The sequence below is a fragment of the Peromyscus leucopus genome, chromosome 8a, assembly GCF_004664715.2.
Source record: "Peromyscus leucopus breed LL Stock chromosome 8a, UCI_PerLeu_2.1, whole genome shotgun sequence".
NCBI classification, from domain to species: domain Eukaryota; kingdom Metazoa; phylum Chordata; class Mammalia; order Rodentia; family Cricetidae; genus Peromyscus; species Peromyscus leucopus.
In genome coordinates, this window is record NC_051085.1 from 4,359,523 (window position 1) to 4,372,873 (window position 13,351).

At 41.9% G+C, this 13,351-nt stretch overlaps 1 pseudogene; it reads right to left on the reverse strand.

The window, feature by feature from the left end:
* Nucleotides 1-2,638: 2,638 nt before the first annotated feature.
* LOC114684403 lies at nucleotides 2,639-2,751 on the reverse strand (annotated as a pseudogene).
* Between the last annotated feature and the right edge of the window lie 10,600 nt (nucleotides 2,752-13,351).

Consider the following 13,351-nt stretch of genomic DNA (forward strand, 5'->3'; position numbering starts at 1 on the left):
GAGTAAGACAAAGTTTTCAACTCTCTCCATACCTACTCAATATAGTACTTGAAGTTCTAGTCACAGCAATAAGACAATAGAAAGAAATCAGGGGCATACAAGTTGGAAAAGAAGGCAAAGTGCCTTTATTGGATGATGTTATGATAGTATACATAAGTAACCTGAAAAATTCCACTGGGAAACTCCTATAGCTTATAAACATTTTCAGGAAAGTTGCTGAATACAAAATTAACTTGTAAAAATCAATAGCCATCTTATAAACAAATGATAAACTGAGAAAGAAATCAGGGAAATAACACCCATTACAATATCCTCAAATAATACAAAATATCTTGGAGTAACTCTAACCAATCAAGTGAAAAAAAATTGTATAATAAGAACTTTAAGACATTGAAGAGGGTGCCAGAAGATGTAAAAATCTCCCATGCTCATGGATTGGTAGGATTAACATAGTAAGAACAGGCATGCTGCCAAGAGCAATCTAAGGATTCAGTGCAGTCTCATCAAAATTCCAACACAATTCTTCACAGATCTTGAAATGACGATCTTCAGCTTCATATGGAAACACACACACACACACACACACACACACACACACACACACACACACGTAGCTAAAATAATCCTTAACACTAAAAGAACTGCTGGAGATTTCACCATTCCCAACCTCAAATTGCACTAAAGAGCTACAGTAATTTTTAAAAAGCATATTGTTGGCACAAAGACAGATATGTCAATCAATGGAATCAAAATAAAGACCCAGACATAAACATACCTAAAAACACCTGATTTTAGATAAAGATGCCAGAAATTGACACTGGGAAAAAAGACAGCATCTTCAACAAATGGTGCAGATCAGTCTTCATGTAGAAGAATTCAAACATGCTTGTCAGCCTACATAAAACTCAACTCCACATGGCTCAGGGACCTCAACTAAAGCCAGCTGTGCAGAACCCGATAGAAGAGAAAGCAGAGAATAGTCTTGACCTCATTGGCACAGGAAAAGACAGAACACCATCAGTTAGCACAGGTGCTAAGATCAATAATTAAAAAATGGGACCTCATGAAGCTGAAAAGCTTTTATATGGCAAAGGACACCATCACTTGGACAAGGTGGCATTCTACAAAATAGTAAACGATTAGCATCACATTAGAATGCATTATCCTAAGCATCACATCCTATAAAGGACTAAAACCCAAAATACATAAGGAAAACAACTAGATGTCAAGAAAACAAACAGTTAACTAAAAAAAGGGGTACAGATCTAAAGAAAATTCTCAAAAGAAGAAACTCAGATGATGGAAACACTTGGATTCAGGTAATCCCTTTAGGTTAGCGTTTACCTTCTCACACTTTCTATAGGGCTGGATTTGTAGATAGATGTTGCTTGAATTTGGTTTTATTGTAGAATGTTTTATTTTCCCCATCTATTGTGATTCACCTTAAGATAGAGCATCTAAGACCTCACTCCCTTGGAACTGAAGACTCGCAGGAGTGCCCAGGGTTCTCCTTAGGGAATAAATGGCTGGGTGCAAGCATGTCTTCCCTGATCTCCTTTAGCTCCTGAGCTGATCATACAGAGTTTGACATCTCTGCTCTAATGAGCTATTGCCCTCAGGAACACCAGTACAATACGCAAGTCAGATTTCACCCTGTCTCATCACTGTCCTAAGCACGCACCTTTCCTCACTCAGAGCAACCAAACATTAACCTTGGTAAGCTCCTGGTGGTGGTCTAGCTTGGCACTCTCCACTGGGCCTTGGAGTTACTAGAAAGACCCTTTCTCAAATTGGGAAAGAAAGAGCCACAGAGACATTGGTACTTAGAATGAATATTCTGTTCAACGTTTTCATCGCATAGTAGAGGTGCTGAGGCCTCTTTTTATATATATATAATTTCTTAAAGCAAAACCAACAAGCATGGCTATAAAGTAGCCATCACATTTATAAACAAAATGATAACAACTCCTGTATAATACTTAAAACGTGACAGGAATGGTTATGGGTTCTTCGCACACACAGCATCAGAGTTCACAAGAAACCTGTGAGACATGATTACTATCACCACTCTTCAGATTGGGGAGCTGGCACTGGGACTAGGGCCCGGGTCTGTGGGGCACAGTCCTGGGTATTGGCATCATGGCAGCCATATCTATAGCCTGGTGCTAGAATCCAGGCATTGTCCTGGCAGGACCTTCTAGTGAGTTAACCTCTGACATCACTTTGATGTGATGATCTGTTTCCTCTTTCTCTCGGTAGAGTTTGTCCTCCTGGGCTTCACAGTCCCAGTCATTGAACAGAGAGGCAGTTTTATCTAAGAGTATATCCCCTGATAGATTGACTATGGTCCAGTGGAAGATTTAGGCAACACAAATTGGTCTCTTTTCTTTTAAGGTCATAAAATTGGGTGGGTAGAGAAGGTGAGGTAGATCTGGGAAGGGGAGTTTAATTTGATCAAAACATATTGCATAAGACTCGAAATTCTCAAAGGCTTAGCTTTTAAAGCATTATTTATTCTCTATAAATCAAGAAATAAAATCTGAATTGAGTGCCTGAAATAATTATTCACAGAAAAATATTTACAAACAAGTCTTTATACATGCAATACATCATACATTTTTGTTTGAGGATTTTTTTTAATTGGTGTTTCTGTTTTATAACCATAAATAGATAATAACATGACTACTTCCTAAAATAGAATTTATAACATTAATACTCCACTTGATCTTAGCCAAAAGGCCGAGAAGTGATAACATTAATACTCAATCTAATGACTTTTCCACTAGGTCTGTGAGGCTGAATTTCCTCAAGTGAGTGGGGCTGGAGAAAGGAGGACCCGAGTTACTATATCTTCTTTGGAAAATTCAAAAATAAGATCAGCCTCAGGCCATTTGGACTGGAGTACCTTCTCTGGCTGCCAAGAGTTCTGGAACTTTCTTTACATTTTCAGGGAAGCACAAGGAGGGTGGGAGTGAGCAGAGACAGCCTTGGTAGGGAAAGGCCAGCGCTGGCTATCCGGAGACCGCAGCTCTTCCTGCTCAGAACGTCTTCTCTTCCTTTCTCACACTAGGTCCCTCTAGATGAAGGTTTAATTTAGCTCCCACTCACTGAAACACTAGGCTGTTCCTGAGAGAAAAGAGGGGTATGTCTTCATGATGACTCTCAAGTCCCAAGCTTCCAGAGAAGGGCAGACATACTGGTCGTGACAGTTTGCTCTTCCACTTGTTCCCGTGACCCCGACACCCTTGTAACAGAGAGAACATAGCTGTTTCTGCACATGGCGCTCAGTCGTGTTATGAGTATACTGAAGACATTCAGGAAGTGAACACCTGGCTCTGGAGTCAGCAATGGAAAGACGGTCTTCCACCCGATCCTGGAGCTACTCTTGCTCAGGCTTCATTGTAAGGCTGTCTCCCCCTTGCAGGAACTAGTCGTAAAACTACTTGACAGCAAAGTATCTCATCTTTCGGGTATATGAAAAACAAGAAAGGTCACCCACTAATTTCAAGAGTGAAACTTTTGCTCATGGAAGGCCAGACGTGGTGTGGTGGGGAGTGTACAGACAAGCAGGAAGCCACATGTTGTAGAATTACTTGCTGTTTAAAGGCAAAGATAGATACACAGTCATTTGCCTTGATGGTATAGTCCCCCCTCAGCAAAAGTTAATCATTGGACAAAACAATGCCCAGGAGCAGGGCCGTTTCTTGGATAGGGCATAAGTATGCAGTTTAGTTCTTAGAGGAAGAAATAAGTAAGAAGCCAAAAGCAACCACAAATAGATAGCATAGTAGAGCATAACCATTCTAGTATGTGTGAGTACTACCTCATCCAATGCTCACACACATGCACCAGCTTGTACTGTGATGGTATTGATCCATACCGGGGCCAGAGTCTCAAGATTTTGCGAGCTAAACCCAGCTGGTTGGAATGGGCAGGAATGTTCAACAACCACTTGCCTGGTTTGCTTGATCTCTTGAGCACTTTGCCCAAAGCCTCACTCAAAAATATAGTGGCCTTTCTCACAGGATATAAACTCCTTCTGAGCACACACTCTAAAGACAGGAAATGGTGCAGCTCCTAGTGATGAAGCTTCTTCAGCTGTCCAGAAGCCTCAACTCAGACCCTCACTGGGATGGGGCACAACATGGACACTAAGAACCATCAGCCACTCAAGTCCACAGCCCCAGACAAATTACTCACCTTCTCTGGCCCCAACATCCTCACTGTAAGACACAGCATTAGCTTCACCAGATGGTCTGAGACCTCCATCAAGCTTTAAATATGTTTAAGTTTGGGGTATATTTATTCAGTACATCTGAACTCAATTTGTACTAATCTGTTCTTTCCATTTACAAAGTAGAAACAAAACATAATATCAAAAAGATCCGCGGTATATGTTTTTAGAGGTGTAGCTGCCAGAATATTGTAAAGCTCCTTGTAGCTACACTTCATCTTGGATGTTTGAGTTGAAGCACAGCAAGTCTGGTCAGGCATGTACTGGAGAAAGATGCTGGGAGGCCTGGTCCTATACCGGCATGCCAAAGAATGATGTCTTCTGAGAAAGAGACCCGTAGCAGGCCATACTCAGGACCAGAGTATGGTGTATTAACAGTGACCTCTGAAAAGCCCTTCTAAGCTCCTCCTGATGGAATTTCCTTGAAAAATGGCTATAAGAATGTACACTTCCTATGGCAGACTTCATGGGTGGAGTTCCCAGGTAGAGTTGATTCACAGAAGTCCCAGGAATTTAAAATTTGTAGAAGGAAGGCTTGCAGTTTGCCATCCTGTCTATACAAATTTATTTCCTTTTTCTGACCAATTTCTTTTATAGGAAGAGTAATTGCATACTATCTGTTACTATCAAATAAATTAATAGCTGACTTTATCCATTTATAGTATTTATATATATGTTTCTTAAAATGTTATCAATAAACAGATGATAGATAGATAGATAGATGATATATAATGCAGAAAGATAGGGTGAATAGATGTATACATATGTATATATACATGTGTATGTATGTGTGTGTGCACATATATAAAGTTTTAATGGGAACCATTGTCATCAACATCAGCCAATTATTTTACTGAGCTCCTATCACAGTCTCTACCTTCAAGGAATTTATTAATAATAAGGGAAAAGGAAAAGCGAGTAAGAATACTCATGTAAAGAGAAGAGGGGGTGCTTGAGAAGATGGCTCAGCGGTCAGTGGTTCTGGCTGCTCCTCCGCAGGAGGAGTCTCCCAGCAGTCATGTCAGGTGGCCCACAGTCACCTGTGACTCCAGCTCCGGGGATCCAGCACCTCTGGCCTCCCTGGGCACCTGCACTCACATGCACATATTCACACAGACACAGGCACATCATCCCAAACATAAAATCTTTTTAAAGAGACGGATGGCCTTAAATAGCAAAATGTGGTGGTCTCCTTGCTGGGTGATTTACAGACCTCAGAGGACCCCAAGGCTCTCCTGGGTGTCTAAACAAGGAGAATCTATGTCCATTGAGATACTCATGTGTTATTTGTGGTTTTTATTCTCATTTTCCCCAAATACACAGTAGAGTTTCTAGAGGTAAATGGTCTGTGCTATTGCAACAGACTGAATGCAGAAGCAGATGAACTCTGCCTCCTTCTACTGAACTAGACACTAAAGAAACTGGGAAAAAATTTCTTTGCCCTAAATATTTTGCTTTGGAATATATTTTTCCACTAAAAAATGTGATAATGCCAGCATGTAATAAATTTACGGTTATTTTAAATTAACTCAATAAAAATTCATTTCTTACTTTTAATTTCTTTTAAGATTTATCTATTTTTCATTTACATGCATTTGTGTGTATGTGTGCACGTGTGTGCCTGAGAGTACGTATGTACACCACACACATACAGGCACCCACAGAGGCCTGAGGCGGTCACCGGGTCCTTCAGAACTGGAGCTGCCTGTGGGTGCCAGCTGCCTGCTGTGGGTGCCGTCAGCCACTCATGGTCTTCTGCAGAGCAGCAAGGGCTCTTAGCTGCGGAGCCGCCTCTCAGCCCCCTTCACTTTCATTTCTAATTACATCGATATGTGATTGATATATTGATACATACAGATAAATAAAATCTACTCTGCTAACAGAGTTTTTAGAGAGCTATCGATACAATTGAAGCACGTATAAAGTCCTAAATTTGAGACATACTCAGTTAGACTGAGCTACTTTGCCCTGAAAGCTCTTAGCCTCCCCTCATTCATTCATGTTTCACCTGTTCGGTCATAACTAAAGGTCACTTCTTCCATGAGGCTTTGCTGATTCCCTTTTATCAGCCACATAGAAACAAACTATTCAGGTACATGGTATGTGCCAAGCAAGTACTGCCCTAGGGGCTTATAAATATATGAATAATATATATTCTAAATATATATGATACTACCTCTTAGTCACAGATATATTAATTTCCCATTTCTCATAGAATATTCCTACTTTGTAATATTGCTCATACATATAAGCTATTAACTCTATTAATATATAAGTTCATTGAAAAGTCTGAGCTTGTTTGAATAGAAGTAGACTTGACCTTAATTTAAATATAGGAATAACATGATCAAAGGCACAAAATTATGGATCTTCAAGGTACACCCAAAAAGCAATAGGATGATTAATGCTAAAGTGGGCATTAATGAGATTTATAAGAAGAGAAACAAAGGAGAAAATAGATGAAAGGAGACTGGATATTCTGGGAATTTTCTAGGTAGATTTAATTTGAAGAAACTAACATATCAGTGCTGGAGAAATGGTTCAACATTAAAAGTATTGGCTGCTTGAGCCTCAATGTCCACATGGTGCCTTACAAACATCTGCAACTCCAGTTTCAGGATGTCCAATGGTCTTTTCTGGCCTCCTTAGATACCAGGCAGGGACAGGGTGCGCGCGCACGCGCACGCACACACACACACACACACACACACACACACACACACACACACACGATCCATACAGGTAAAATAATAAATAAAATACTTTTTAAAAAAGAAAGGAATGAACATCTCTGCAGCTCACTTCCATCACTCAGGACAGAAGGTGAAGCCACAACCCCTACGCAGCTCAAGCCCAACCTAGCCTGAGCTAAAAGAAGCACTTTTACTGAAAGTACCACAACTTCACATGCTGAAATACGCATGGCTTTTGAAAGAATCAATTTTACTTCATAAAACTGAATTTTCAAAAGTTACTGGATACCACAGCATCTAATTGCTTTATAAAATTATGACTTTATAAAAATAAGTATTTGAAATAGATACTTTAATGATCTCAAAGGAATTTTTATATTGAGTACCTCCTTTATGAACAAGAATAATATTTTCCTAAGAAATATGCCATAGTTTCAAAAACACAAAGTCCTACAGAAGTCTCCCCATATTTACAAAGTCCAAAATATTTAAAACTGTATAACCAATTCTATAGGAGAGTTAAGAATGTGCTTGTAAGTGTTCCAAGGCCCACCAAACACACACTATGAAAGTCCCAGAAGGTAAAGAAAGCCAGCACTTGACCCCCAAAGTAGACTCAGGGAAGAAGAGGCAAACCAGGGCCCCAGAAAGGGGCGAAGCCCGGGCATGTCGTTCCTGCCCTTGGGCTGCACCGAGCCAGGCACCTGCTTTGCATGTTTTCCTTTGATAGCGTATCATAGCAGCCGTAGGAAGTGCTGTGGGGTGGTTCAGAGGACACACACAGGCTCAGGGAGTCTGTGAACATTTTCTATCTGCAGCTAAATAACAACATCGCGAAATTATGGGGTTTCTAAAGCACATTTTAGATAATGAGAATAGCCAGGACATGCTTCACAATTAGGGTAAACATCTTCTGCATGGTGTCATCCATTATAGATGTTTTCTATAACCGGTCGTCAAAACACTGTGTGTAGAGATCATGGATTCATAAAGGAAACAAAGATCATTTGTATTGTAACTCTTACCCCTTAGACATAAGAAAAAAATCTTAGCATGAGGTTCACAGTATGTTTTAATTTTTCTTAAGAGCTGTATGTATTCTGTAAGACATTTGCCATTTTTCTAAGCAAGCACTTTAAAAGTTCTTAGGTTGAAAAAGAATAACCTTTGCCTCTCTATACTGACACCCAGTGTTTAGGTGTGTGACATCCACACAGATATACACACACCACGGTACTAACACTCAGTGTTTGGGTTTGTAAATATCCACTCAAAAACACACACAGGACACAGGCAAAGATGTAGAGTGGATTCGTGTCAGGAATCAGTTTTGATTCTATTTCCCTAATTATAAGACATGAACAAAATTACTTCATTTTCCTAAGTCCCCATTTCCTTTTGTTACAAATTAGTTATAACAACAACATCTCCAGCTGCCTCAGAGTCACAGTGATAACTCAAGAAGATTTGTAGGAAAATATTTTGTACAAAGATACAATTTTCATGAAATATGTTAATGCATGCCTTATGCTACAAGGGCTGTTTCAGTAAGTATCTCTGTTAGGCAAAAGTTGAGTTATGAAACCAAAAGTACAACTTTCCATATGATGTGGCATTTCCTGCCCTGTTTTACAAGGCCATGTCCCAGATGGGTGCCTATTTATTACCATATGACCAACCCAAGCGCTGATTGCTGTTATTAGGGCATGAAAATATTAGCCAAGCCAAGATCCTTGTTGTGAAATGTAAGGACCATGCAAATCTGAGATACCAGAAGTTGTTATGCTTCAGTCATAGTTCGAACAGCTGCAGGGTCTAAGGATCATTTCCACAAATGAGTAGAGTTGGAAGCAGAAGACTAAATATTACCTTACTGACAAATATTTCTGCTGGTATTGGGCGATCACGGTAAAGATCACCTGAGGGCTGACCCAAGGTGAGTGAGAAGAAGGGCAGGTCCTCCACCCTGGGGCACCACCCTTCCATCCTGCTGAGCTCAGGACCAGGAGCCTGCCCACTGCCCTAGCTTGGAACCTCCTTGCTGCTCTGAGCCTCAGGTGGGAAGTCCTCCTGCTGCTGGTCCCTGCTTCAGGCTCTGCTTCCCTCCCAAGGAGCCTCTCACAGCAAAGTCGCCGCTTCTAGATTCCAGTGTCTTTCGCCTAGCACAGGTGACACTGGACTTGGTTTATCAGCTCCACTGAAGAGTTGTGCTGAAGTGATCAAGGAGAGGCCGACAAGGTAAACCATAAAATAGGCCAGGCAGGGTCTGTCACTGTGGAAGTATCTCAACCACCACCTGAGACTCTGAGCTCTGCCTGCTTGTTAACTTAGAGAAACACACATCCAAACATGGCCAGAAGTTTTCAGAAAGGAGAAAACTTGGTAGCGGGATTTTTATTTGGAATCTTAACTTCATAAATTTTAACAAGTAAATCAAAGTCGTCTTCTGAGTTTAAAAAAAAAAATGTGTTTGTTTTCAGTTCTAAGGTGACAAAATAACATACACCAACAGGCCGTATCTGAGGAAGGGCAACACCTCTCTGCCTGATAGCCGAGAGCTAGCCAGCATGCTTTAGGACTAGTCTGCTGCTCAGGTCCTTTTCTTTTTCAGTACAACAGAAGGCTCTGTCTATGCAAGTATTTCAGACTACACTGTAAGGAGGAAAGGCGCCTGGGGAGTGGGTCCTTGTGGCTCTCGTTGCTGCCCCACTGAGTAATCTTCCTGAGACTGCTAAAACACCCTTATGAGCAGAAGAGGACACAGTGTAGCTCGTGCCTAGGGGATGCTCTGTAGCCCCTCCCCCAGGCATTCTGACAGTTGAGTCTCTGGGCGAAGGGAGAAGAGTGCTCACCACAGGGCAGGAAGTCAGCACGCAGCACTGTGCCCAGAGGAGGAGAGCATTGGCCTTCTGGCAGGCAGCCAGCAAAGGCAGAGTATGGGATGAGTTTATGATTTCCAGTTATTTCAGAAGGTTCTCTCTAAATCAGAGTATATCACATTTACCCTTGAAAGGTTTTTGAGATCATCTTGTTCTGCCTTCCCATTTTTTCAGATGAAAAAAAAAATCAGTGCACAGAGGGTCTTTTAAACCAACACTATCAATACCACTTGTACTGCCGACTGTCCAGGACAAATGCCTGGGAGAAAATATGTGCTCCTGATACTCCTCCTCCTGCATGTGAGTATAGACTGCGAGTGTCAGGCAATTCTTAGAAATGGTGAGGGTCAAGAGATATTATCAATGCTCAAGACATTTCTCCGTCACATATTATACTACCAGCACCCAATGACTCTCCATTTCAACCAGGAACTGGTTGCATATGTCCCTGTTACTCAAAACACCTCTCCTGTTTGTAACTTCAAAACAGTCCCCAAACACAACTCAGATGAATTCATTCTAATACCTTTCTAGAAACCACTTTGAAACCAGGGAGCCTGTAAATTGCAAATGGGAACTCTACAGTCTAGTCTGCAACAGGCTTTCCTTACAGAGAGCCGGTTCGTCCCCTGCCATGGAGTAAACAGGGTCTGGAGCTCAGAGGGCAGTCCGTGAAATCTGTCTGCCAGCTCGGCCACAGCTAAGGAAGAAGTCACTCTTCTTACGTAATAGGAAATGATCTTGCAACACGGCAAGAGTGGTTCTCAGTGAAAGCGCCTGTGCCGCCGCCGTTCAGTCCTCCACAGAAACTGGCGGAACCCTCATGCCCTGTGGTATTGGTGTCACATTTCACTGGGAGAGCTTTAGAGATACTTCACTGCTACTCCAGGAAAAACAAAAGGGTTATTGGTTGGGTTCCCCAACCCAACTGTGGAGGACTCAGGGCATGTACCCTTTCCAGATCTGTTCTAAGGTGAGTCATTTGGAGACATGATATCTAGGTGGGGCCATCCAGCCCTCTGCTCTCCCCCAGACGTTGTGGTCCCTAACATGTCACAAGTGAAGGAAAGACTAGGATTTGGAATAAATTAATCTGATGATTTGGGTATTTTTATTGTTACTATTGTTTTGGTGGAGTTGGTAGCCTCTACCATTTCAAAAATGCAGGTTTCAACATAAATAGTATCACTCTTAAATAATTTGTTTATTCTGGAGATGTTATAGGCCTGTATTCTGCACAGTGAAGCATCTTGAGATTGACTCCAACAGAAACTGTGTTAGCTCACTCAGGCCCACGCTGGAGTCAGTCAGTAAATGTTTCACGGTGGTAGTAAACAGGGGTACGTAGAGGGCACCCAGTGTCTAATGCACTCCTGGGCTTTAATTTCTCACACAGGGAGTCAAGCCTGTCCCATTATCACATACTCAGAAGAAAAGTAACAACAAACTTCAGAGCAAAGCTTTCCAGAGGTGTTTTGAGTAACAAGGACATATGCAACCAGTTCCTAGTTGAAATGGAGACAGTTGTTGGGTGCTGGTAGTGTAGTGTGTGACAGAGAAATGTCTTGGGGGAGGGCAGTGAAACATATCCTAAAATAATTCACATTTATAAAACAAAAATTTATTTTTTTCATTTACCCCAAGAATAATAATAGGACTGATATTAACTACCACAAAATACTTACTTAACATTAAGAAGCATTTTCCTGTGTTATCCTCAAAATCACCCTTGGTTTTAGATGAAGTGCCTGTGGAGAGGTAGTCATAACCAACTTCCTAGCAGTTTCTAAAACCCTCATGCCAGATCCTGAATCCACTCAGCCCACCTTGCTTCAGACACATGTTCCTTCTCGCCAGCTCTGGTGAGAGGGATCCAGGGTGTCTTCAGTCAGTACTCTTCTGTAGTTGGAGACAAAATGTCTCTATCGCCCCTTTTCTCATTTAAGCAGCTAGTGAAATTGTAACTTCACAATGACAGATTCCTCCTTCAGCTCTTTCTCCTCAAACCAAGTGCAGTGGCTGCATTTTGTCACAATATATGTTTGGGGAGGGAGGGAGAAAGAGAGGGAGAGAGGGAGGAGAGAAAGGGTAGCCAGCCGGTAGGAATCTTATGCATTTTACCTCCACTCACTCCATGAGTCAGCTACCCACCCAATCAGCCACCCATCTGTAAGTGGGGACGAATGTATGCTGTGTACCAAACAGAAATGGCCACCAGGGATCCTATCATGGCAAAAATGACAGGAAAAGAGAACAAACATGGATCAAGAGAGAAGGCAGTGTGGTGTGCACTCTCACAGTGGTGCGCTTACAAGCAGAACATCAGGGAAAGTTCTGTGGAGCAAAAGGTCCTGTAGACCCCTGAATTCCCCAGGTCCTGATTAGGGCAAGAGAGAGAGTGCCTGACAGGAGTTCAGGCTGACACGGAGGAGATTTGATTCCTCCTGCCTTACGTGCTGTACGTGCCCTACGTGCCCTACGTGAGAACCTCAGAAGGTGACACTGGCACTCTGTGGGCATGTGTGACTCCATGAGTCATTGCTAGAATATCAAAGGGATTCTTAGTCAGGAAATAGTCTCTGCCTTGGTGTTTATGAACAACAACTTAGGCAAATGCAGTCTCAAGGGCAAACAAAAGAGTGCAGAGCCACGAGGCCCCTTGACTAGCCCATGCCCCATTTACTGTAAATGCCCTTGGCTGCCCCGGGCGTTCATCATAGCAATGGAGCATGCAACTTCTCCATAAAGCCCTGTTCTGAAATCTGCTCAGCATTTCCTTCAAGGATCCACTAGGATTCACCCAAAACACAGTGTGCACACAATAAAATACCTTAGAAACGATCATTATAGAGTAGATTTGCCATTTCCAGGCAAAACTATCTCAAAAAAAAATCTAAATACATGTCATTTTGTATCACTTCCATTGGGCAGACTCTAACCCACAGAGCTTGAGAGTTACAATGTATTCTTCACTGGAGAAAAGGCTGTTTTTATTGATCAGATGGAAATGTTTGTGAAGCCGAGGTTTCTCTCGTGATGGACACACCTATAACCTGGAGTAAGTTACATTGTTTTTGGTTTGTTTCCTCACCAGCAGAGGACACTTAAGCAGAGGGAGGAAGGATCTCTGAGCATTCTTTATACCTCGGAGAGTAATTGAACCTCAACTCTGTGTGTCCCCAAGGCAGAAAACAACAGTAAGAGGCTTGCAGTCGACTCTTGAGGAGAATTCAAGTCCTTGAATATTTGAATCGTTAATAAAGTGGCACCAGCTAGTTCCTCAGAAAAGTATTCATAGCCTCTTTCCCTGTAACTGAGATCAATAAAAACACCAGAAGATTTGGAGACCTCCTCAGTGGGTTGTTTCTGTAATGTTTACTTAGCTGGAGTATTATCAAGTCATTTAATGTTTTCTTCTGTTTGTTTATTGGGGGCACTAGTACTACAGGACATGTGTAAATCAGAGGACAACTTACAGGATTTGGTTCTGTCCTTCCACAGGTGGGCTCACACTCAAGTCATCAGGCCTGGTGGCAAGGTCCCTC